Genomic DNA, 24,335 nt, shown 5'->3' with positions numbered 1-24,335 from the left:
GTTCTATCCAGTCTGTGTAGCTGTCAACAAGCATATATTTAAAAAAATTTATAAAAAGGCTGTTTTGTTATTTTTTTAAGAGATAGACTTGCCTAGATAGTAGAGGTTTGTTTTAGGGAATAATAGAAAATAATATGGGGAAAGAAAGATTATGCTGGAAGGCCTTGAAAACCAAATAGATGAAAAAACTTTGTATATAAAATGTTTGCTGTTAGCAACTCAACAAATAAAGAAGCAATTCATTTTCTTATTACATACCTTAACATTTTCTTAGCAACCATTTCTAATAGTTCTAGCATATATTAGGAAGCACTGACCAGAAAGATATTTACTTAAATTATTCATCTGTAAGCATATGGCCTTTCCCATAAGGCTGGTGTAACAGGGCATCAGAGCTCTGTATCTCTCAAAATCCTTGGAAGAACTTAAAATAGAAGGAAGGCAAGATCTGCTAAAAAGGCAAAATCCATTGCCAAAAGTCAGCATTGCTTCCTTCCTCCTCTCTCTTCTCCTCTTCCCACCCCCACCACAGCCCAGTGGTTTTCTCCCCATAATGCTGAAAATTCTTATCACTATGTATAATAATCCAAGAAGACCAATGGGAAACATAATAAATACTCCACATTTTGATGGATTTGAGAGAAGAAATAATTTTCATTTTGAACTAGATACAACATGGAATGCTTCAGACAGGAATGGGAAGAAAATCCATGATAGATATCTAAGGGTCTAAATTCTTTGCCATCTCTGTGTTTTTGCACTGGCCATCCCACATGCCTGGAATGCTCACCTTTCTTGCTGCTGCCTCATACAATCTCTCTCTTCCTTTAACATGCAGGTCAGGTACATCATCAACATGAAGCCTTTCTTGGGGGAATTACCCTAAATGCTTGTTCTCTCTCTTCTAGACTACCTTGTATTTAAGTATTTTATATACATCTATAATTATTCACTTTATGTTTATGCATTTGCATATGTGTGTGTGTACATGTATGGATATATATATATACACATATATATATATATATATATATATATACACACACATATACACATGTACTTGTCTCCCCCATTACAATATAAGCTCTTTTCAGTTAGGAATTGTTTAGATCTTTGTACTTATATACCAAATGCCGCCCTAGCCCGTAATAGTTGTTTAATAAATATTTGTTGATTGATTGTTGCAATTAAGGGAAATGATACCCATATCTCTTCTCTTATAACTCAGTATTTCAAATGATATTAATATGCATTGGGAACTAAATTTCTTTCAGACTTGAGATAAAGAAGCCAGGGCAGTCACAGTCCATCTTTGGTTTCAAGTGACATTAGAAAATTTGGACAGAAACTAAAAAAATCCAGTGAAATGGATTAAATCCAATTTAATTTAAAAATATTTGCTAAGAGTCTACTATGTTTAATAAGACAATAAACTAAACACCATTAATACAAAGATAAAAATTACCAGAGACCAACATTATACTCAAGGGGAGCGAATAATAATAACTGGCATTTATGTAATGCTTTGAGGTTTGTAAAGTGGTTTATATTATTATCTCATTTGATCGTCACGACAACCTTTTGAGGTAGGTGCCACTATTATTCCCATTTTACAGAGGAGGAAACTGAGGCAGATAGAGGTAAAGTGACTTGCTCAGGGTCACACGGCTAGTGAGTATCTAAGGCAGGATGTGAAATTAGGTCCTCCTTACTCCAAATCTTTGTTTATACTTTATACACTGCACTTTATACACTGTGCCACCAGTTCATACACAAAGAAGATATCAAAAGAGTAAGGGGAGGGATGAGCAGGTCGGGAAGAAGAAATCCAGCCAAAGTGCTGCAGAAATATTTAAGATGAGAGACAACAAAGCATTTCAAACTGGGAGAATTAAGGAGAGTTACTAAAAGGAGGGAGTACCAGCAATAAGCTTTAAAGGAAGATAAGGATTCTGAAAGATAGAGGTGATAAGGGAATATATTTCAGACATGGAGAACGGCCTATGTGAATGCATGGAGGTGAGAGATGACGTCAGATTCAGGAAACAGCTACCAGCGTAATTTGGCTAGAACACAGATTATACCAAGGAGAGTAACGTGAATTTAGCTCATTGGTGGTCCACCTACAGAGAGCTGGGGATAAACACAGTTATGTGAATAATAACTAGCTTGGGCAAGAAATTTAGAGATAGTAACATCATGGGAATTATAGTAGAAATGGCTTCTAAGGAAAGCTATCTGCTTTTGCTTGGATTTGAATAAGCATTGTGTCCCTCAAGTAGAACCCATTCAGACTTGCTCAGTATTTAAAAGATAGGGTGTTGACCAGATGTACATAGCCAGTTTTGAGCAGAGTTGCAAGTGTCTACTAATGAAGCTGTAATTGCCAAGGAGAGGAAATGAGTACTATGACGTTCCACCCACAGAAAATACATCTAGGTTCATATAGCAGCTTGAACACAAATCTATACTTGAAGAGCAACCAGAAAAAATGACCTGGGTGACCCCTCTCCCTATATGCTACAGGTAGGGAAAGTTCCAAAACCAGAGGGTACATTGGAGTGTCAGTAATAGCTCCAGGGGCCTTGCTATATGGCACCAGTCAGAATTGTTCCCTGGCTCTGCCCTTTATGGAGTGGGTCCCAGATTCTTTCTCGTTAGAACAGCAATTTGGTATATCACTTTCTCTCTTTCCAATCTACTGGACTTCGCCTCTTTCATTCACCTACACGGTATAGAACAATACATAGGCAGAGAGGTAGCACGTTGGAGATAGAAAGACCTAAGTTCAAATCCTGCCTCAAGACGGTTTCTAGCTGTGACCTTGGCAAGTTACTTCTCCTCTCTCAGCCTCAGTTTCTTTGTCTGATAAAATTGGGATAATAATAGTGCCTACCTCTCAACGTTGTTATAAGGATCAAAGGAGATACCATATGTAAAGAGTTCTGCTAAACTTAAAGCAGTATGTAAACACTAGCTAATATTATATAAAAAATTCATTAGAACAGCTATAATAAATCAGACCAGGCTGACATCACTGCATGTACAGAGCAGCCCAGAGCCCATCCAGTTCTTGTAACAATCTATAAACAGCAAACAGAATGTGTCCCTTCACACGCTTAACTCCCCTCCCTCTAGTCAAGCCCTTTTCTTCCCAGTTTCTTATCCACAAAGCCTTTGTAGTAGATATTTAAAAAAAAAAAAAAGACAAAAAAAAAAAAAAGCAATGAGTCACAAGCTTCCCATTGCAGGAACACACAGTGCTGAATGTCTCTGGGAGGCTCCTTGAGCTAAGCAGGGCACTGGGCATTTGCTCCTCTGTTTTTTACTTTATGATATTAAAAGAAAATCTTTGTTTGGGCCTTGCTCTCAATAATGAAGCAAATCCTGGATGAAAAAAATTTTTTTAAAGGAGTTTATTGAGGCCCAAGGCAAAGGCATGTTGAAATGATTTCAAACTGCCTACTGCTTTTACTATAGACTTTTCATAATAAGAGTAAGACAATACTGATAAGTATGCATTTCCAAAATGGGATGGGTTAGTTCCATCTCAGAGATGAGTTTACAATCATGTTTCTAAAAGGGAACCGAAGCGCATGTGGTTGACCTTTCTTATGCTTGGGTTAGCACATATTGAGGCCACCCTATTTTCAGATGGCCATCCCTTACCAGAGGGTTGGCATGCACCACTAGGAAAAAGGGAATGGAGAATCATGAGTTCACTCTAATTAACTTGGCAGTAGTGGCTAAATTCCATACAATAGCCAGTACATTTCCATTTCCAAACAACCCAAACACCTGAAGACAGGCGTGTGCATCTAAGCAGCATCCCTGCTCCTTCTAGCCTGGGGAAGTCTGAAAGAATGCTGCTTGAGGGACATAATACCACTAGATTTTCACAGTTCCAGAGTAAGCAGATTGCTCTAGGGAGGACAGCTTGGCTCAGTAACTCTCTCAATATGCCCTTCTCTAACTTCCCTATGAGGGCTGGGTCTCTATCACTTATATGCTCATGCACATTCCAGACAGAATTGAAGTGAACTTCATGAAATAAATCTGTAAAGGCAGAGTAGAACCTGATTGTGAAGGACCTTCAATTCTAGGCTAAGGAGTTTCTGTTTTACCCTAGAGGAATAAAAAAGTGCTGAAAGGTTTGGGCAGAGGAGTGTCATAGTCAGACCTAGGTTTTAGGAAGATTATTAGTGAGGGGAGAGACTAGATGCAGGGAGACCAAGTAGACAGCTATTAAAATAATTATTATTATATTAATAAATAATATTAAAATAATCTAGGTGGAAGGGGGTGACTGATTGGACAAAGGGGGTGGTGTTAGTAGAAGTATAGAGAAGAGGATAGATGTTAACCTGTAGAATTGACAGCTGTTTGAATGTGGAGACTGAGAGAGAAGATTCAGAGGGAACTTTGAGCTTTGGAAGAATCAGGGTGTCATCAACAAACACAGGAAAATTCAGAAGGGAAGTAAATGTTAGAAAAAGAAAGTGATGAGTTGCATATTATAAATGTTGAATTTTGGTAGCCACTAGGATATCGAAGTAAAGCTGTCCAGGAGGCAGTTTGAGAAGTGGAACTAGAGTTCCAGGTAGAGATTTGGGCTGAATATATGTATTTGTTTTGTCTATGTGATATGAAATATCAGATATTTAGAAAAACTGAAAATTCTTCTAGGAATGTTTGGCACTGTGTAGACATGGCCAAAATGTTTGTTGGAATATAATTTCTTTATTGTCAAGGTAAGAAAGCAAATAAAAATAGAGGAAGAGAAAAAAATAGAAAAACAATTATATTTTCAAAGGTATAGGGGAAAATATAGACTGAAAAAATAAAAGAAGAAAGCATGTGTAATATTACTAGCAAAGGAATATAATTAAGTTCATAAATCAACTTAAAAAATAGAAAGTAAATGTCTTTGAATAAAAAAGGCAATTAAATGACTTTTGAAATCAAAGAATGATTTATCCAAGAAAAAGAACGTTAAAGGTTAAAGAAAACTAAAGCCAATATCCTTACCTTACTCTAAATTGAAAGATGAACAATTTTATAAAGAGAGATAAAATTCCATTGAATTGTTTTATCAGAACATGAGAATATGAATTAGGACATATGCTAACTCTTTCTTGCCCTCAATAACTTAAAAATAGATGATATGAGACATTTAAATTTATACAAACCCAGTAGTTATATTCCAAAGCTTAGACTATTCTGATCTGATGTCTTTGGGATCTTTCTGTGTTGCAGATTTTAAGGAAAACCATGATAATGGGTTTTTGATTGTCAAGTTAGAATAGCAAATCTTTTTTTTTTCTCCTAGGTCTATATCTAAACAGGGCTAGATTACATCAAGAAGCTTGTAAAAGGCATCAAGTAGCCTCACTAAAAGCCATAATTAGGATGGGCAACTACTGGGGTTTTGTCCCTCCTTCTTTCCTCCCAGAAATTAATGTCTTGAGAAGTCATACATTCTCTTTGTAGCCATTCTGTGTGCCTCAAAAGTCCTTTGGAAATTCTGGCAGTAAAACCTCACCCTCTCCATCTCAGCTCAGCTCCAGACTACCATACTTCAACGGTCTTATCACCGTAAGACTCCTCTCCCAGGGATCCCCCTGAGTGATGATACCCAGACCAGCATTCATTCTCCTCTCTTAACTACATTTGCCCTAGGTGCCACAACTCTTCTTTTATTCATTTGCAAGAGAAAATGGAGGGCCAAATGGCTATGGAGATGGATTTCTCCCTCCTTCCCAGCCTCTGGAAGTATGTCTTGTAACATAATATGTTCTTAATAAATATTTATTGAATGAATAAATGAATAACCCTAATGATGATGGTATGTTATGACTCAGTAAATAGAACCATGGAATGCTAGAGGTAGAAGTAACCTTAAAAATTATCTGGACAATTCCCATCATTTTCTAGATGAAGAAGATGAGCCTCAGAAAGATTTACTGACTTACCAAAAGGTAATTTTAAGCATACCTCAGAGATACTGCAGGTTTGGTTCCAAACCACAGTAATAAACTGAGTAGCAAGAATGTTTTGGATTCTCAGTGCATATAAAAGTTATGTTTACACTATACCATAGTCTATTAAGTGTGCAGTAGCATTATGAATAAAAATCTATGTGTCTTAATTAAAAAATACTTCATTGCTAAAAAAAATACTATTATTATCTGAGGCTTCAGCAAGTCATAAACTTTTTGTTGGTGTAGGGTCTTGCCTTGATGCTGATGGCAACTGATTGATCAGCATAGTGGTTGGTGAAGGTTGTAGTGTCTGAAGCAATTTCTTAAAAAAGACAAGAATGAAGTTTGCCACATTGATTGACTCTTCCTTTCACGAAAGGTTTCTCTGTAGCATGCAATGCTGTTTGATAGCATTTCATTCACAGTAGAACTTTCAAAATTGGAGTCAAGCCTCTCAGACCCTGCTGTTGCTTTATCAACTAAGTTTCTATAATATCCTTCAATATTGTTCTCTCAGGATATAGGGAGGCCCGAGGAGAGGGAAAGAGATGGGGAATAGTTGGTCGGTGGAGCAATCAGAATATACACATTTATTGTTTGCTATCTTATGTGGGCACCCCAAAAAAATTAAAATAATAACATCAAAGATCACTGATCACAGTTTCCCATGACAGATATAATCATAATGACAAAGTTTGAAATATTGTAAGAATTACCAAAATGTGACACAGAGACATGATATGAGCACATGCTATTAGAAAAATGGCACCAATAGACTTGCTCGAACAGGGTTGCCACAATTTGTAAATTTTTGTAAATGTAAAAAATTGCATTTTTTTACAATTTCTAAAAAGAAATGCAATATTTGTGAAGTGTAATAAAGCAAAGTGCAATAGAAAAAAAAGGTATCTCTGTAGTGGTAAAGACTGGGAGTAACAGTGGGTATGGTGCTTGTGGACCTGGAATCAGAAAGACCTGAATTCAACTTTAAAGAATTCACATCCTGCCAATTGCAAACACATCCTAGATGTGTGACAATAGGCAGGTCACTTAACCTTTCAGTCTTTGTTTCCTCATCTATAAAATGGATAAAATAGTACTTACCTCACAGAGTTATTGCAAGGCTTAAATGAGACAATCTATACAAAGAACTTTGTACAAGTTAAAGTTCTGTCTATATGAATGCTGGCTGCTACTGCTGCTAGTGCTACTACTAAGATAATGACTACTATTAGTGTTATTATTATTTGTTATCCCTTCTGATTCATGCTCTTTGTATAAGTTCTGGCAGGAAAATGAAGGATTTGGGAGCACTGGCTGTTTTTCTCTCTCCTGTCAGACAGAAATTTGGCACAGAGAAGAGTATATAGGAGGTGACCAGCTGGCTATGGAGATGGTTCCAGAGAACACAATTTTTTTTTTGAATGATGACTTAAAATGCTACTGTGATGGACACCTCAATAAGAATAGAGTTTACACCCATCTTCATAGCCTTGGGGAAATGAGGCTAGTAATAGGAATAAAGTAACAAAAGATTATCACTTGTACAGTAGAGACAGACTGATAGAAGGGGGAGCTGTTTACAAGAGTGTTTCCTTGTAATAAATCCTCAAAATGTAAGGTGAAAGTTCAGTGGAGAGAATTTTTGCGACGATAAAAAGAAAGAGAAAACAGATGTGATATTGTTGTTTAAACATGTCTGTCCTGGTAAACACAGTAGTTTTCTACTTTTTTTTTAAAGAGCTAAATTAGCTGCTAATCGTAGTCTTCTCCCATTATTCTGCATGCATGCAAATGTTGAATAAAGTGACAACTGAGGGTGACTGTCTTCAGCTCCTAATTTCTGCCAAGTAAAGTTTGTTTTCTCATTTATACACTCTTGATTACCCTTTGAGGAAAGAGAAGTAGGAGGAGATATATTATGTCTGGCAAATTTACTCATGTAGAAATGATCTGTACTAAAGTCCAAGTTTACTAAATGATACCCTAACTGCCTGAAAGTAGGAACACCTCTCCTGTCCCCATTTTCCTTAAACTCCCTTTCCCAATCCTCCAGTTCTTTGTTAGTGGGAGAAACTGGTCCATGTTCTTGGAAAACCTCACTTACAGTCTGTTTAAAGCATTTTGAAATGAATTATAGTAATAAAACATTTCATTGTTGCCAGTTCTTTGCTATGAAGATAGCCCTGAATATAATTATTCCATAATTTAATTAATCTACAGAGTAGTTCTCTTTTCATATTCTGCCAGAGTTCAGATTTTTTCCAATCCCCTTCTAATTATCTGTAAACTTCCTCATTATGTATGGTATTTATATGCAGAATTACAGAGTGCACTGGGCACAGTAATATTTCCAAACAGATTGGACAAGAACATTTTTTTCCCTAAGCTGGAGAAGTCCCAAGCAGATAATATAAAGACAAAATGGCAAGATGTGTCATTGATTATAAATGACATTCAATGGTATAAAAAACACTAATTATATCATTAATATGCAGGAGGGGGGAAGGGAAGCTGGGGGGCACTGTGTCCAAAAATCAGAAATTATTTACGTATTTACACTCGGATGGACAATATTTTTCAGGTCAGACAATCACATATTTAGAATTGTAAGTGACCTTAGAGGTCATCTAGTTTGGGCTCTTCATTTAACAGATGATGAAGTGAGGTCTAGAGAAATCAATTGAATCATCTAAGCTCAACGTAAGTAGTATTTGGTGGAGGTAGGATCCAAATTCTGGTATTCCACCTGCTTGCCATCATCAACAAACATTGGTGATAGAGTATTGTGCCTTGCTAAGGTCTGGGAATACAAAGAAAGAAAAAATGTTCTCTCACTAAAAAGCCAAGACTTTTTCCATTGTACCTTCTGCCTCAATCATATGTTTCAAGGCACAAGCTATGTCTCTTGCACATAGTAAATGTTTTATAAAAAATATTTGCATTTATTAATTTTATGTTTATGCCCTATATTATTTCAAAGGTACTAGTCTCCCCCATTCAGATGTAAAATCATTGGGAGTATGATGGATTATTTCATTTTTTGGTCTCGTACATCCAGGACTTAGTGTAGTATTAGGCATATAGTAAGTGCTTAAATAAATACTGAGGCAGCTAGATGGTACAATAGATAGAACACTGGACCTGGAATCAGGAAGACCTGAGTTCAAATTTAGCCTCAGATACTCAACTAGCTATGTCACCCTGGGCAAGTCACTTCACCTCTGTCTGCCTGTTTTCTTATCTGTAACATAGGGATAATAATAGCTCCAGGGTTATTATAAGGATCAATTGAGATAATAATTGTAAAGCACTTAGCATAATGCCTGGCATGTTAAAGGCACTATGTAAAAGTTAGCTATTACACTTACTTTTGAACAGCTAGGTGACACAGTGCATAGAGTGCCGGGCTTGGAGTCAGGGAGACTCATCTTCCTGAGTTCAAATCTTGACCTCAGGCACTTAACTAACTGTGTGACCTCGTGCAAGTCTCTTAACTCTGCCTCAATTTCCTCATCTGCAAAATGAGCTGGAGAAGGAAATGGCAAACCACTCCAATATCTTTGCCAAGAAAACTCTAAATGAGGTCACAGAGAATGCGACATGACTGAACAACAAAATTACTTTACTTTTACTATTCAGAGTAGTCTTTTCTCTCATTTTTATTTTCAATAACAAATGAGAGAATACCTTACTTCCTTACAGAACTGAACTCAGAGGCCAGATTTTCTTCAGGTTTCTTTGTCTCAGATGCAGATCCTTGAGCCTTTACTGAGGCTGTCAGTGTTGCTAAAAGACTCCTTTGATTTGTTTGTTTTCTTCATACCCTGCATTACAAGTAGGAGTTTCCAATTTTACTTCAGTTCAAATTCAACCTTCTGAAAGGGATCTTTCCTGATCCCATACTCCCATCCCAACCTTCTCTCTACCACCTCCACTGTTAGTGCCTTCCCTCTGAGATTACTTTCCAGTTAAGTGTGTGTGAGTGTGTGTGTGTGTGTGTACCTTATGTGCACACAGTTATTTCCATATTGCTTCTTTCATTAGAATGTGATCTTAAAAGCAGAGATAGTGTTGTTGCCTTTCTTTATACTCCCATTCCTTAGCACAGTTCTTGGAACATAGTCATCACATAATAAATCCTTCTTGACCGAATAACTAACCTTTCAGGAGCCTTATCCAATCCATTTTATCCTCATCTGCTTTCCTCAAACTATTAGCTGTTCCTCAGACCATAGTGATGGGGCTACCTCCCCATTAACTATGGAAGCTACCATTCTGAAGATCTCTGAGACTATACAGGAGGACTGGGAGCTCTCTCTAACCCAAGTATTTTCCTTTGGTGGTATCGTAGGTATCACTCTTAAGGGAAACTGATATGGTTTGAGAGGCATGGAAACTGGAAACTGAGAAGTCTTCTATGTTGAATGTCTGATTTTGTTAGGGGAAGAATTTTCACAACCCTTCTTTCATGTATTTCTTCTGGATGGAATTGTATTTCAGGGCTATGAAGTCTCACATTCTGTGCTTGTCAATCATTTAGTTTCCTCATTCTATAAAACCAGATGGCTTGTTCAAGTTGGCAGTTCAGTCATTCTTGTCCCCCTTGTCACTGTTCTTCCATTCCTTATTCTCTAGTAGCTGTGTCAACTGGTTTTCCTTCTCCAAAGAGGAAGGCAGTTCAGCTGGACTGTGAGGTGCTAACTGATGAGCCTTTATCTTTAGGTGTGCTTTGGTGCCTCACATTCTGTTTGATTCAAGATCAGGGTTGGGTTTGGGGAGGGGAACCTCCTTTTTCATGCCTAAAATTATCCTGAGAGCCATCAAGCTCCATGTCTAATTATCCTATGTAGAATATCAATCTTCATAGCATTCTCTCTGTGCTCATCCAGATGCTCCTCAGCCATTTGCTCCTGAGATCAAAGCCTCTACAATAGTGTCTGCTTCCTTTGCCATTCTGTTGATCCTAGCCTCCATACTAGACTATATTCTATAATGATTCATTACATAACTGCAACAATCACACTACTTGTCTCTAAAACTACATCACCTCTTTGAGGAGAGCAGTCACCAATAATATTGGTGTCAAGACAAGTCCTATAGTCCTCATAAGTTTTCCCAGAGTTCCAATTTTGATCCTTATTGCAGCCAAAAGAATGATCATCCATTCCCGTCTTTGTCTTGTACTTAGTCAGCAACATTCACTCTTATTTTTCTGCTTCTAGAGACTCTCCATTAAGACTTAAAGGACTAAGCAGGAACTCCAAGTCCTAAACCTTTCAACCTTGTTGGATTGCTTGGTTCACATGGCAAATGCATTGCACTGGTATTCAGTCCTTTGAAGAAATCCTTACTTCACTGTCCTGGCCAGGTTCTCTCCAGAAGTTGGTTATAGTCAGTATTGAGTTCCAAATCAGCTCATGGAATAGAAAGAAGGAAGAAATAACCAACTAGAAGCACTCCATAATTTGTCATTACTGTGCCACACAATGAAGACATCTCCTTCCAGATCAAAAAATCTCTTTAGCCCAGCTAACTGATTCAAGGACTTTAGTTCATCCTCCATCACCATTCCTACCATCCTCATTATGGGAGTCTGTCAAATTGAAGATGTTCTCATTTTTTTTTTTTGTAAAAAATTGAATCCTTCATGGTCACAGAGGGAAAGGACCCAGAAGAGGCAGTTGTTGTGAGGATCAAATGATATATATATATATATACTAGAGACACTAAATAAATGTTGGTGGGTAGCTAGGTGGTGCAGTGGATAGAGCACTGGGCTTGGTATCAGGAAGACTAGTCTTTGTGAGTTTAAATCTGGCTTCAGACACTTACTGGCTGTGTTACCCTGGGCAAGTCATGTAACTCTGTTTGCCTCAGTTCCTCATCTGTAAAATAAGCTGGAGAAGGAAATGGCAATCCACTCTAGTATCTTTGCCAGGCAAACCCCAATAAGATCATGGAGAGTCAGACATGACTGAAAAAACTGAACAACAAAAATATAAATGTTAGCCATCATCATTATGTTGGTAGATTTTCAATTGCACACTAAGCAAAATTACTTATTATTTAAGTAGTCACTTATTGCTTTAATAATATAGTCATATGTTTCATGTATAATCATACTCCCTCTTTATGGGGAAGGGGAGAAGAGAAAGGAGAAAACTATTAATTTGAACTATAATCTGGAATCCACATTTCTCAGAATCTTAGAGTTGGAGGGGACCTCAGAGACCATTTTGTCTAACCCATACCTGAATGAAAACACCTTCAACAACATACCTGATAAGTAGTTAGCCAGCATTTACTTGAAGACCTCAAGTGCAAGGGATTACCTTCCTCCCCTGGTAGCCCATTCCACTATTGGCCAGCTATAATGATTACAAAGCTTTTTTGTCTCTAAAGTCAAAACCTGCCCTTTAACACCTCCATTCTTTAATCCTTGTGCCCTCTAGGGCAAAGTGGAATAAATCTAATATCTTTGCTAATAATAATAATTTCATAGAGCCATTAAAATATTAGAAGATCAGTATCATGTGCATCTCCATTTTCTCTTTGGCAGGATAAACAGCCCACAGTTCCTTCAGTCAGCTCTCACATGGCATGATCTCAAGGCCCTTGACTATCTTGTTTGCACTCCTTGTACTCCTCAGTTTGTCAAGGTCCTTATTAAAATATGGTGCTCAGAACAGAACACAACATTGCAGAGATGGTCTGAGAAGGACAGATCTGCTATAACGGGACTATTATCTCCCCATTTTTAGATACTTATCTTCTAATGAAATCTAAAACGTTTTCTTGCTTCCGTGCCACACTATTCATTCATATTGAGCTTGCTGTCCACTAAAACCATTGCATCTTTTTTGCTTGTCTGTTTTTTTTTTTTTTACACAGTCTGCTGTAAACACTAGGAGGCAAATGAAAACTGTGAAGAGAATTATTTTTCTCATACAGAGACTTCAAATTATTCATGAGCCACAGCATCCAAGAGCACAGTCCTGAAAGAAGATATGCCCAGGGGAAAATCAAGAATGGTCCTGTGACAATTTTCTGGTATCCACTTTGACATCTTCTGGGAAGAAATAATTTTGCTTCATACACTGTTTACACAGCTATCTCTCTCATAATTGTCATGGAACCATAAGCTTGGTTAGAGTGACAACTCTATCATCTTCCAGAACACCCAAGGGATAGGGTAAGTATGTCAAAGATAGTGAAGGATGTACTTACTATTCCTGTCCACAATTGGCAGAAGGTATAGATAGAGCCTGAAATGTCCTTCCCCGCACAAAAGGAACCATTAAACTCTGGAGCATTTGATTCATTGTATCTAGTATCCGAGAAGTTGGAATATATCCTCCAGAGCTTTGTTCTAACATGATTTCAATACTGGATGGATTCAATAGCTAAGTGGTCACGCCACATATCCAGTCAGGCATGGGACACAGGACAACTCACAATTCTTTAACTTGTTTTTAATCTAGAAACCTCATTATGAGAATATCAACAATAACTTCTGGATTTATCTAATATATAAAGGATATGACATGATGTTATGGAAATAGCACTGAACTTAGAGTGAGAAGACCTGGGTTTGAGTTCCAGTTTTATCACTCATTACTCTGCAGGACCTCGTAAAGAACTAGACTAGTGTCGAGTATTGACATTAGAGAGCCCTCTGGAATTATGACCAAAGAGCTGTTAAACTACCTTTAACCTTTGACTCAGCAATACCACTACTTGGTCTATTTCCAAAGATGATTAGGGAAAAAAAGGAAAAGAACCTATATGTTCTAGAATGTTGATAGCAGCTCTCTATAGTGGCAAAGAACTGAAAATTGCAGGGTTGCCCATCAACTGGGGAATGGCTGAACAAATTGTGGTATGTGATTGTGATAGAATACTACCATGCTGGAAGAAATAATAAGCTCAGTGATTTTAGAAAAACATGGAAAGATTTGCATGAAATAATGAAGAGTAAAATGAGCAGAACTAGGAGAACATTGTATACTGTAATAGCAATATTGTTTTAATAATGACTTTGAGCAAATAAGTTAATTTGTCTATTATAAATACCCAAATTAACTATAAAGGACATATAAAGAAAGATGCTATCTACATCCAGAGGAAGAACTGATAAATAGAAGTTTGTATAGAATAATTTTAAATATATATGTATATATTCCTATTTGTGTCTAATGGTAGCCATCTAGGGCGGGGGGAGGGAAGGAGGGAAGAAAGAAAGAATATTTGCTTGATAATTTTGTTGTATATTTGAAAGGAATAGCAAGTTGTGCATAGTAGATTTGCAGTTTCATGTACAATCATATTTTTTTATTGTACTATGTTATGGAAATGCTTGTTTTATTCCATAAATATAAAAAATAAAATTTAAAAATTAAAAAATATTGATATTAATTTATAAGATTTTAAGCTCCTTGCAACCAGACCCCTTGTATTCATACTTCTTTTCACCATTTTGCTCTTAGAACAATACCTTGCACACAGTACTTACATTTTGAAAGTCTATGGTATTTTATTACCCCTAGTTGTGCAGTATCACTGGATGAATATTGATATTTTAAAAGTTGGATGTTGATTTCAAGTAGAAACTTGGAACATTTGATTTGAAATAATACAAGAAACAAAAATTAAACATATCCTGACCTGTGCAGTTTTGACACACTTATGTAGCACCTAGGGCATCCCTTATACGTGGATCCTACAAAAAGCTTCTCAAGGTTTGAGATACTCTGTGAGTCAACACCATAGCTCATAAACCCCCATTAATTAATTTTTTCCAGGAGGGTGAGGACATAATAATTCAAAATAAAAGATATTTATTGACCAACAAAAATGGAAAGACAGGCTTCCTTCAGGCATACCCGTACTACACTCCCTCCCCACCCCACCCCCAGCCCCACCCAAAGCTACCACAGAACTAGTGGAGGAGGATATGTACTAGAGAAAATGCGTGACCAAGGAATGTACTTGAAGGCTTCCCACATGAGTGAGACAACGTAATATATACGAAGGGGCACGTTTTGGGGACATGTGACGAGAGGAGCAAGGGATAGTATGAGACAATAGTCAGGATGCAGTTCTATTTGGTTGTGCTGAATAAGGTTCTGGGGGACAAGAAGTAGAAGAGGTTTTGTTCAAAGTTAGCTGGCATTGGAAGTCATGGAATCTGGGAAGTATATGGTATTGCCTGGGCCCGACCTTAGAGAAAGCTGTTGGACAGGGCCAAAAGAAAGAGAGAGGCAGGAGGGAGTAGGCAGGGTCTGGTTCCTGGTAGCCTGTGGTAGGGTTCCTAGTGGCAGCTCAGTGCTCGAGATGGCTCCAGGTGTGGGCAGGGAGAAGCTGTGTGTAGTGGCATCTTAGTGCTGAAGCTGACCCTCATGTCTCATTTGTTCTGAGTCTCATGTTGTCTCTGTTGGCTATTTCTGGTCACCCAGTTGCTCTCCCTTACTTCTATTAGGTTTCAGTAATTTAGGTCCATCTACTGGTTGTCTGCTCCAATCTATTAAATTTTGGCAGCCAGAAAGTCTGTTCTTGACAAGGTCAGGCAGAGCTACTTTAATGTATAGCTTATGGGACTGTAAGCCATCATATTCAGATAAAAGCATCTGAACAAAAGCCAGCCATAATGCCTTGAGGTTGATCATACATCCTTTTGACTGCCTGTTTGGTGCTGATTCCAAGTGCTTGGCTCCAGACAACTATTTAATTTAGAGTTATAAAGTTCTTTGTCATCCCTATTTAAATAATATGGGGTTCCTGTGTATTCCAAATCAAATTTGGGGCTATAATCCTACAAAACTAACCCATAGACCTTGGGCTCTTCTGACCCCAAATCCAGCACTTTTTACAATGTATGTCTTCCTTCTCATTGTTAGCCTGTGTTGAAATCTTAACAAATGGCAGCCATTAGAAAATGGCTGATCACTGCATCCTTAACATCATAACTGAACTGTTGTAATGAAATCTTTCAAACTCAGTATTACATTAAAGCAAAAAAAAAAAAAGCAAGCATCTTTATGATACTTCGAAGTACTGCAGGAAGCATTTATATGTGCATAGAAGCTCCAAGCCTGCTAGCTACATTTCTATGTTAAAGTAATTAAACTAAAGAACTTGAGGTAGGGGTGGGGGATGGGGGCATAGCCTTGCAATGGTACCACCTAACTTCATGTTGTTGATGCCATTGTTTTTCTTGTCCTCTTACAACTGTTCATTTAGATGGAAAGACTAGAAGATTTGAAGGAACTGAGGAAAACTGAGGTGCCTTGGAGAAATGCCATTCTGTGCAGCTTATTGGAAAGTAGCTGCTTCAGTGATGGGCAAGGGGAGAGGTATAGGCAGGCAATCGTTAGTTGATAGGATTTAAAGGAGACTTTCTAACTTTGTTAGAAGGCTAGAAGTAAGAATTTTGATACTGCTAATAGAAGGGCACAGTTCAAAAGACAGAGTAAATATGGCCATGGTCTCTAATTAGCTGGCAGATTTTTTGTTATTCCAAAAGAGTTTGTGTCTTGGAGGATAAGATTTTGGTTACTAATAGACCTCTTCCTTTATGGAGCAAAAACAGTTGAGATTTGGGGAGTATGAGTGCTTGGTTTCTCATTAAAATGGTTGAAGTTTAGCTTCTGAATTGTAAACTTAAAGAGAAAGAGATGGAGATAGAAACACAGAGAAACAGAGATGGTTAAGCCAAGCCAACTTTTCCTACCATAGAGAAGAGGTGGTACCACAGCAAGGACTAAAGCTAAAACCTAGTTGGTGGGAGCAGTGAGAACAACCCAGTAGAAACTGAGAACAACATGGGGAAGCAGTTATTTTATATCCACGAGAAAGTAGAGATTATGCATTGCACAGTGGGTAACAGGCCCATCGTGTCATCATGAGAGTGGTGGCATGGCCTGAAGTCCTTGGCAACCCTGCAACATCAGAGGCATATCTTTCCACATATGTACCAAAGGCATGTTGGCTAAGCTATTGTTGGTGAGTAAATGCATAGGACAATGTGCCCCAGATTCTTCAGGGAAATGTTCTTACTATGAAATTTCATTAAATGAATTTGGTTAGAAATAATGATGTCCTTTGGCAAACTAATAAAAGTAAATACATTCGTAGCTTGTGAGCTATGATTTTCAGTGAATGTGGAACCACAGAGTAACTTTAGAGTATCTTTTTGTTGACATCCACATATAGAGGAGGGTGCACAACTGTGCATACCCCTTTGACCCAGCGATAGCACTACTAGGTCTATATCCCAAAGAGATCAAGGAAAAGGAAAAGGTCCCATATGTACAAAAAATATTTTTAGCAGCTCCTTTTGCAGTGGCAAAGAATTGGAAATTGAAGGAATACTCATCAATTGAGAAATGACTGAACAAGTTGTGGTATATGATTGTGATGGAAATACTATTATGCTATAAGAAATGACAAGCAAGATGGTTTCAGAAAAACCTGGGAAGACTTACATGAACTGATACAAAGTGAACTAAGTGGGGCCAGGAGATCATTGTACACAGTAACAGCAATATTGTATGATGATCAACTGTGAATGTCTTAGTTATTTATCAACAATACAATGATGCAAGGTAATTCTGAAGACTTATGATGAAATATTCTGTCTGTCTCCGGAGAAGGAACTGATTTAGTTTGAATGCAGATTGAAGCATACTTTTTAAATTTTATTTTTCTTGGTTTTTGTCTGCTTTTTAATTTTTTTTTGCAAAATGTCTAATATGGAAATATGTTTTGTATGACTGCACATATATAATTTCTTTCAAAGTGCTTTCCTTCCCAAGGAGAGGGGAAGGGGAGGAAGAGAGGGAATTTGGAACTCAAAAAATTATAAAAAATAAATGTTTAAAATTGTTTTTACATGTAATAGAGAAAAATAAAATGATTATTTTTAAAAGAAAAAATCTGTGACCCTGAAGATGGAAGCATCAGGATGCTCCATTACAGTCAAGGAAAATTGAATGCGTTTTAGAGACTAAGAGAATTATGGTACTCATAAAACTACCCACAGTGCATTTAATTTTATAGCATCTTGCTTCTTAAGGAGTTTAGAAAACTTTTCTGACATTTCATTCATGTTTATAGCTTCACTTTGTCAAAAAGTAGCTCTGCGATTTTACACATGAGAAAGTTGCCCATGGGCAGATACATTAGCTAGGATTAAGGACCCAGGGTTTCTGGTTCCTACTCCATTTCTCTCAGTGATCTCATACTAAAATATCATGGTTTTTTTTTTAAAGTTCATAATACTCATATTTTTGCACGACTACTATTTAAATATTCATTCCCCTTCACAAAGATTTTCAACCTTATTGTAGTTGGTTTGTAATTGTCAGAACAAAGGGACAAGATCCCCTTGGGAAGGGGATGAAGTGGAGGGGCTATATGTGGTTCTATTTCAGGAATTTAAAATCCTTGCTTTGATTATCTTTCATGGTATCCATACAAAATATGCCACAACTCATATTTTAATAAAATGTTAATGTTTGAATAGTATCATGTCACATAATTGTATATCACTATGAATGGATAGTCATTCAATTTTATATTATTGCCAAGAACATGTGATTAGTATTGTTTTGAAATAATTTTATGCTGAATTCTGCTAGTGATTTAAAAATCTCTAATAGATTCATAGTTTTAGAAAAATACCTTAGAAATCATCTAACCCAAACCCCTTTGTTTTCACAAATGTTAAGGTTGAAGGAGTTAACATGATTTGCCTCAGGTCATACAGGAAGTGAAAGATAGAACTAGAATCTCAGTTTTCTGGCTTCTAGTTCACTATTCTTTCCATTACTTAATGCAAGCATAAAATGGCATTACATCCAAGCTTAGGAGCTGGGCACTGCAAGTATACAGTAATTACTTTTCATATCATCTTGCCATCATAATAAAATCAGTTTGTGGTCTTACACTGTTATTATGGTAACAATATGAAGACAAATTACAGCCCTCAAATTGTTTTAGTAGAAGCTTAGGAATGGCCATACCAGAATAACTAGATAATACAATTGAATTGCTTGGGAGAAGCTGCTACACTGTAAATGAAGAGTGCAAATGGAAATTAAGGAGGAACAAGAGGACCAAGTGAAATACACGAAGGTCAAGAGGATGACCTCCTTTCACCCCAAACACCTGTGATTTTAGAGCTACAAGAACTGTGAATGCCATAAAAGTCATAGGGTCATACATATAGAGCTGGAAGGGAGCTCATGATCATCTAGCCCATCCCCCTCATTTTACAATTAAGGGTAACTACTAAGTACCAAGAAGGTTAAATTACATGCCCAAGATAACACAGGTAGTAGGCATCAGAGAGGGATTGAACCAAATCTGACTCCAGTACCAGTAGTCTTCAGTGGAGGATATGTACAATGTCCTTGGTATATCACAATGTCCTAAGTTCTTACTTAGCTGCCTTTTAATAGGGCGATTATGGAGTGGATGAAGATGGTGGTAACCATGGCGGAGAAAGAGAATGAGTTGTTTGTGTGTTTGAAAGAAAATACTAAGTTACTGCTTCTGGAACTAAATGGTAATCTAGTGACACAGAGAAATTAATCCAGATTCCAAAAAGATTGCTATATTCACCTTACTTTATAGACTATTAGAATTTTATAGATTTAGAATGAGTATTTGAGAAATGAGCAGCTAAATGGCTCAGTAGATAGAGTGTGAGACTTGCAGTCAGAAAGATTCATCTGAATTAAAATCCAGCCTCAGACACTTACTAGCTGTGTGACCCTGGGCAAGTCACTTAACCTTGTTTGCCTCAATTTCCTCATCTATATAATGAGCTGGAGAAGGAAATGACAAACCAATTCAGTATCTTTGCCATGAAAACTCCAAATGGGGTCATGAAAAGTCAGTCACAACTGAAAAATGACCAAACAACAATGACCTGCGAAACAGAACATTGTACCATCATCACTGGGATTTATTAAAATGAATGTATTCCAGCTTCCATAATAATGGCTTCTTCCCACTTGGAGATAGCCTCCAGCTCATTTGAAATATATTCTTAACAAAAACCTGTAACAAATACCTACTTTGAAACCTCATAATGATGTGGAGAGGATTGACATTGAGTTCTCAGTGATCATGCTTGTAGAATAAATGCTCGTGCAGATCCCAAGAAGCTGTTTAGGATGGCCTTGCAAATTGTTTTTGAAACACATTTTTAAAAAGACTTTAGTTACTCAAAAATGAGATTTTGTCCTTACAGTTTATAGTGATCTCACTCTTATTTACCAATTTCATACTTTTCCTTTTGTTACATATCCTCCCCTGTCATTCTCCTGATTATTTGGCTCAGATTATAGGAGCAACAATTTAATTAAATTCAACAAATATTTGGTAATTCGATATTATATGCAATGTATTCTGCTAGACACTGAGTAGACACAGGTAAAAATGAAATTAACTCTGCGCTTAAAGGAGCTGATGGTCTAATGGGGGGGTTGGGGAAGGATTCATAACATTTATACAGATGGGTAAATTCCAAGTGTATATGAAATAATTGCAATAATTAAAGAGTATTAACAATTTAGGATTAGGGATGGGAAAAGGAAATTATACATATAAGAGGTGACAACTGAGCTATGTCCTAAAGGAAGCTAAGGTTTCCAAGAGGTAGAGATGAGGAAAGAGTGCATTTCAGACATGGAAAACCATCTGGTCTACTTGCTCTTGCACCATATCACCTCTCATTTCAATGCGTTTGCATAGCCATTTCCCATAAACTAAATTGTCATCTCCTTTCCCCCCACCTTTTCCAGCCTTCTTTCAAGACTCAGCTCAAATCTTACTTTCTGAAGGAAGTTATTCCCAGTCCTCCCTCCACCCCGCAGCTGCTAGTACCTTCCCCATTGAGGTTACCTTCCCTCTAATTCTGTATATAGGTTATTTACGTGTTTCTCCCCAATATAATGTAAGTTCCATGAGGATAGGGATTATTTTGGCCTTTATTTGTATTCTTAACATTTAGCATAGTTCCTGGAAAACAGTAAGGGCTTAATAAGGGCTTGTTGACTGACTAACTGATGCACTAAGTCATGAGCCTTTATTAAGTACTTATGTATCAAGTATTATATAAAATGCTGTGGCTATAAAGAAAGGCAAAAACAATCCCTTCCCTCAAGGAGCTTGCAATACAATGGCAGTGACAACATACAAACAAGATAAATATAAGTTAAGATGTGAGGTGGAATGTTCTGTTTAGGGCCAATTTTACTGAAACAAAGAATGTGTGAAGGGATGTGATATGAAATAAGGTTTGGAAAAGTAAGTGGGAGGCAGGTTGTGGAAGGCCTTAAATAGGAGATTGTAGATACTGCATATTATTTTAGAGTCAATAGGGAGCCATTGAAGATTCTGTAGTATTTGAGCAACACCTGTAAATACAAATTCCAATTGAAGAAAAACATGAACAAGAAAAGTTTGTAAAAACAAATAATGCATTTAATTTCTTTTTCAATTCCAATTAAATAGACCCATTGCTTGATTTTCTGTAGACAACGTGTTTGATTTCCCTGAGGTCTGTGACAAAGGAACCAGCTAATTTTCATGGTTGAAATATTTACCATAGTCATTAATGGTAGATTCTTCAATCCTCACAACTGTTGTGCATTTATCTTTTCAATTGGGAAGAGTGGAGATGTTAGTGAACATTTTGAGAAGGATATGGAGGTTAAAATGCAACAGGATCAGGGAAGAATGAATATACAACGAAAATGTTCGTAAGACAGTTGAAGAGCTTTTAAAAATAATCTCTTGGAAGTTTAATTTTGAAATGTAGAAAGGACTTATTCCTATTGCATACCTTCCGAGCACAGTAAGAGAAAATGAAATTGCTGAATATGAATTTGAGCTTTCATTCTCTCCTAAACCATGAAGATAATATGTGTCTTATTTCTTAATAGAGATTTAGAAAAAAATTTTATTTTGACACCAAAGTCCATTTAAATGAAACAATCACAAGAAGGGCTAGAAAAATCTAAGTGATTTAAAAATTTCATAAATGAAACTAAAATGCCTATGTTACTCTGACCTTTTTGTAGACAAAAAATAAAAGTTATCCACTAGATACAATAAGTGCTATTTTTCATGTAGGTCTTCTCTCTTTATCTCTCTCATTCATTTTCCCAGTGACCTCCTTCTGGTTTGTAATAATTATTTCTTGCTCCCTATCAACCAGGTTACTGACAATGATAAAAGTGGTAGAATCCAAGAAAATCAATTGTAAGTAGTCACTGCTGGTATTCCCATGATTGGTCTGACCCAAAGACTAAACAGAGACTGGGATAATTTCCAGTGATAGAAGCAAGAGAGGAGTTATAGGCAGAACATACCCCACACTGACATCTGATCTTCTTTAATTAAGATACGATGGCACTGTGCAACTTTTGGGAAATGAATGTTGGGAGGGAAGGCTAGAAGAGTCAGCAAGAAAGAAAACATGTATCTGTCTTGCTTTTCGGTTCTTCAAGTCCTTCTCAGGAATACATTAAGCAGGGCAAAAACATTTCAACTTAAATACAACGCTTTAGTAGGTTAGAAATAACTTATCTGTGGTAAAAAGGTTTGTGTGCCAGTATTTTGCCTCTGACCCTCTGGAGTTAGAGAAACTAGAAAGCATGTTGGCTGGGTCATTTTCACATGCTATTGAATTTAATTCTAACTGCAGCAATCTTCTATCCCCTTTAAAATAAACCATGAATACAAGTAAAACTGATCAAAGTAAAAGTAAAAGCAAAATTGATGTGTATTGAATGTAATTCCAATAAAACATTTGTCTTCTCTGAACACTATGAGTGTTCAAAGAACTAGACCTGAAGAATTATTATGAAAAGGCACTGTTACTGAAGCACTAAATATATAATTTCCTAGCAATTCTGACAGTCAATTATTCTTTAAAAAAGAAGAAAAGAAAGAAATCTTCTTATTCAGACTCAGTCATGCTTGGGAGACTCAAGTTATAAATTGTCAATTTATTCTCAGTTCCTTTCTATAAGCATTAGCATTTCTATTGTTCCAAATAGTCTCGGTTGAATAATAAAGTAAGTTACTAGTTTACTTTAATTTGCTAACAGTTTATTTCTCTTCTTCCTCCTTCACTTAACTTGGACCATCATCAATATTGTATTTTATCATCTTTTGCTGATGATTTCCTGGTCACTATTATGGTAAATTAATTAGTCAATGTTCAAAGTCACTATACATCTAGTTATAAAGAGCCTCCAGCCCACTTGTCTTAGACTAATCATTTATGACTAATGATTAAAAACAGTGTTGTTGATTCCTTTGATATGATTGCCTATTGTGAAAGGCTAGGCTATGTCTGTGTAACAGAGCCACAGAGTTTGTCCAGTTAGAGATACCCTATCTATTTCTGGTCTGGCCACTTGTGGCTTAGAGCTGAAAGACTTGGGCACTTTGGGGATAATGAGGCAGTCCCCTTTATCAGCTGTTGAGTAAGATTCTATGAAGGATTTATAGGAAAACATGGAGAATAAATGGGCAGAATGAGAAATTAATTTTAATTTAATAAGCAGCAAGTACTTACTATGTACAAAATACTATGCTCAGTGCTAGGTAAACAAAGACCATATGAAAGAATAGGACTTGCCCTCAAGGAACTTACATTCTACTGGAGAAGTAGAGTTACAAAATTTGAATATTTAAGTGAATATAATGCAATCTGAGAAGGAAAAGAGCACTAACATTGTTGTTGTTCATCCTTTGTTCTCAAAGAGGACAAATGACATCAGGAAGGGAATGCCTTGACTTGAAAGTGAATTGGACTTTTAAGTGAGGCAGAGCTGTGCAAAGTTATTAACCTCACTCTTTCTTCCAGAGTTGTAGGAGTCCACTGGCAAGATATAAGTCAAGACGGCAATGGCCCAGCAGGAGAGGGCACATGAGCATTCCTTGAAGGAAGCTAAGGAATTTAAAAGGAAGAGGAGAGAAGAGAGAACACTGCAGGCCTGTGGAACAGACAGTGTAAAGGTGTGGCAGTGGGAGACGTAACAATGATGTGAATGAATAGTAAGTAGGTCAGTTTGGTTATAGCATAGTGTGTGAAGAGTGATGTGATGTAAGTATAGAAATATAGGATGGAGCTAGGCAGTTAAAATCTTTAAAATGCTGCACTGAAGAATTTATATTTTATTTTAGAGAAGATTGGAGGGGTTCTGATATTGTCATCTGTATCTGTTAATACAAGAAGCTATCAGAGAATCTGAGTGACCTCCTCTATGCTGGACCAGCCCAGAGAAATGCATATGAGAAAAGATGGGGCTGAACAAATGCAGGAGCAGT

General features: G+C 37.0%; 1 pseudogene; it reads left to right on the top strand.

Annotated features, from left to right (window-relative positions):
- Positions 1 to 1,989: 1,989 nt before the first annotated feature.
- The window catches only part of LOC114026575, a 39,053-nt pseudogene continuing 16,707 nt past the window's right edge, over positions 1,990 to 24,335 (top strand).

This window comes from Vombatus ursinus, unplaced genomic scaffold (genome assembly GCF_900497805.2).
Source record: "Vombatus ursinus unplaced genomic scaffold, bare-nosed wombat genome assembly UNPS02014841.1, whole genome shotgun sequence".
Taxonomy (NCBI): domain Eukaryota; kingdom Metazoa; phylum Chordata; class Mammalia; order Diprotodontia; family Vombatidae; genus Vombatus; species Vombatus ursinus.
This window is presented reverse-complemented; position numbering and strand designations above follow the sequence as displayed.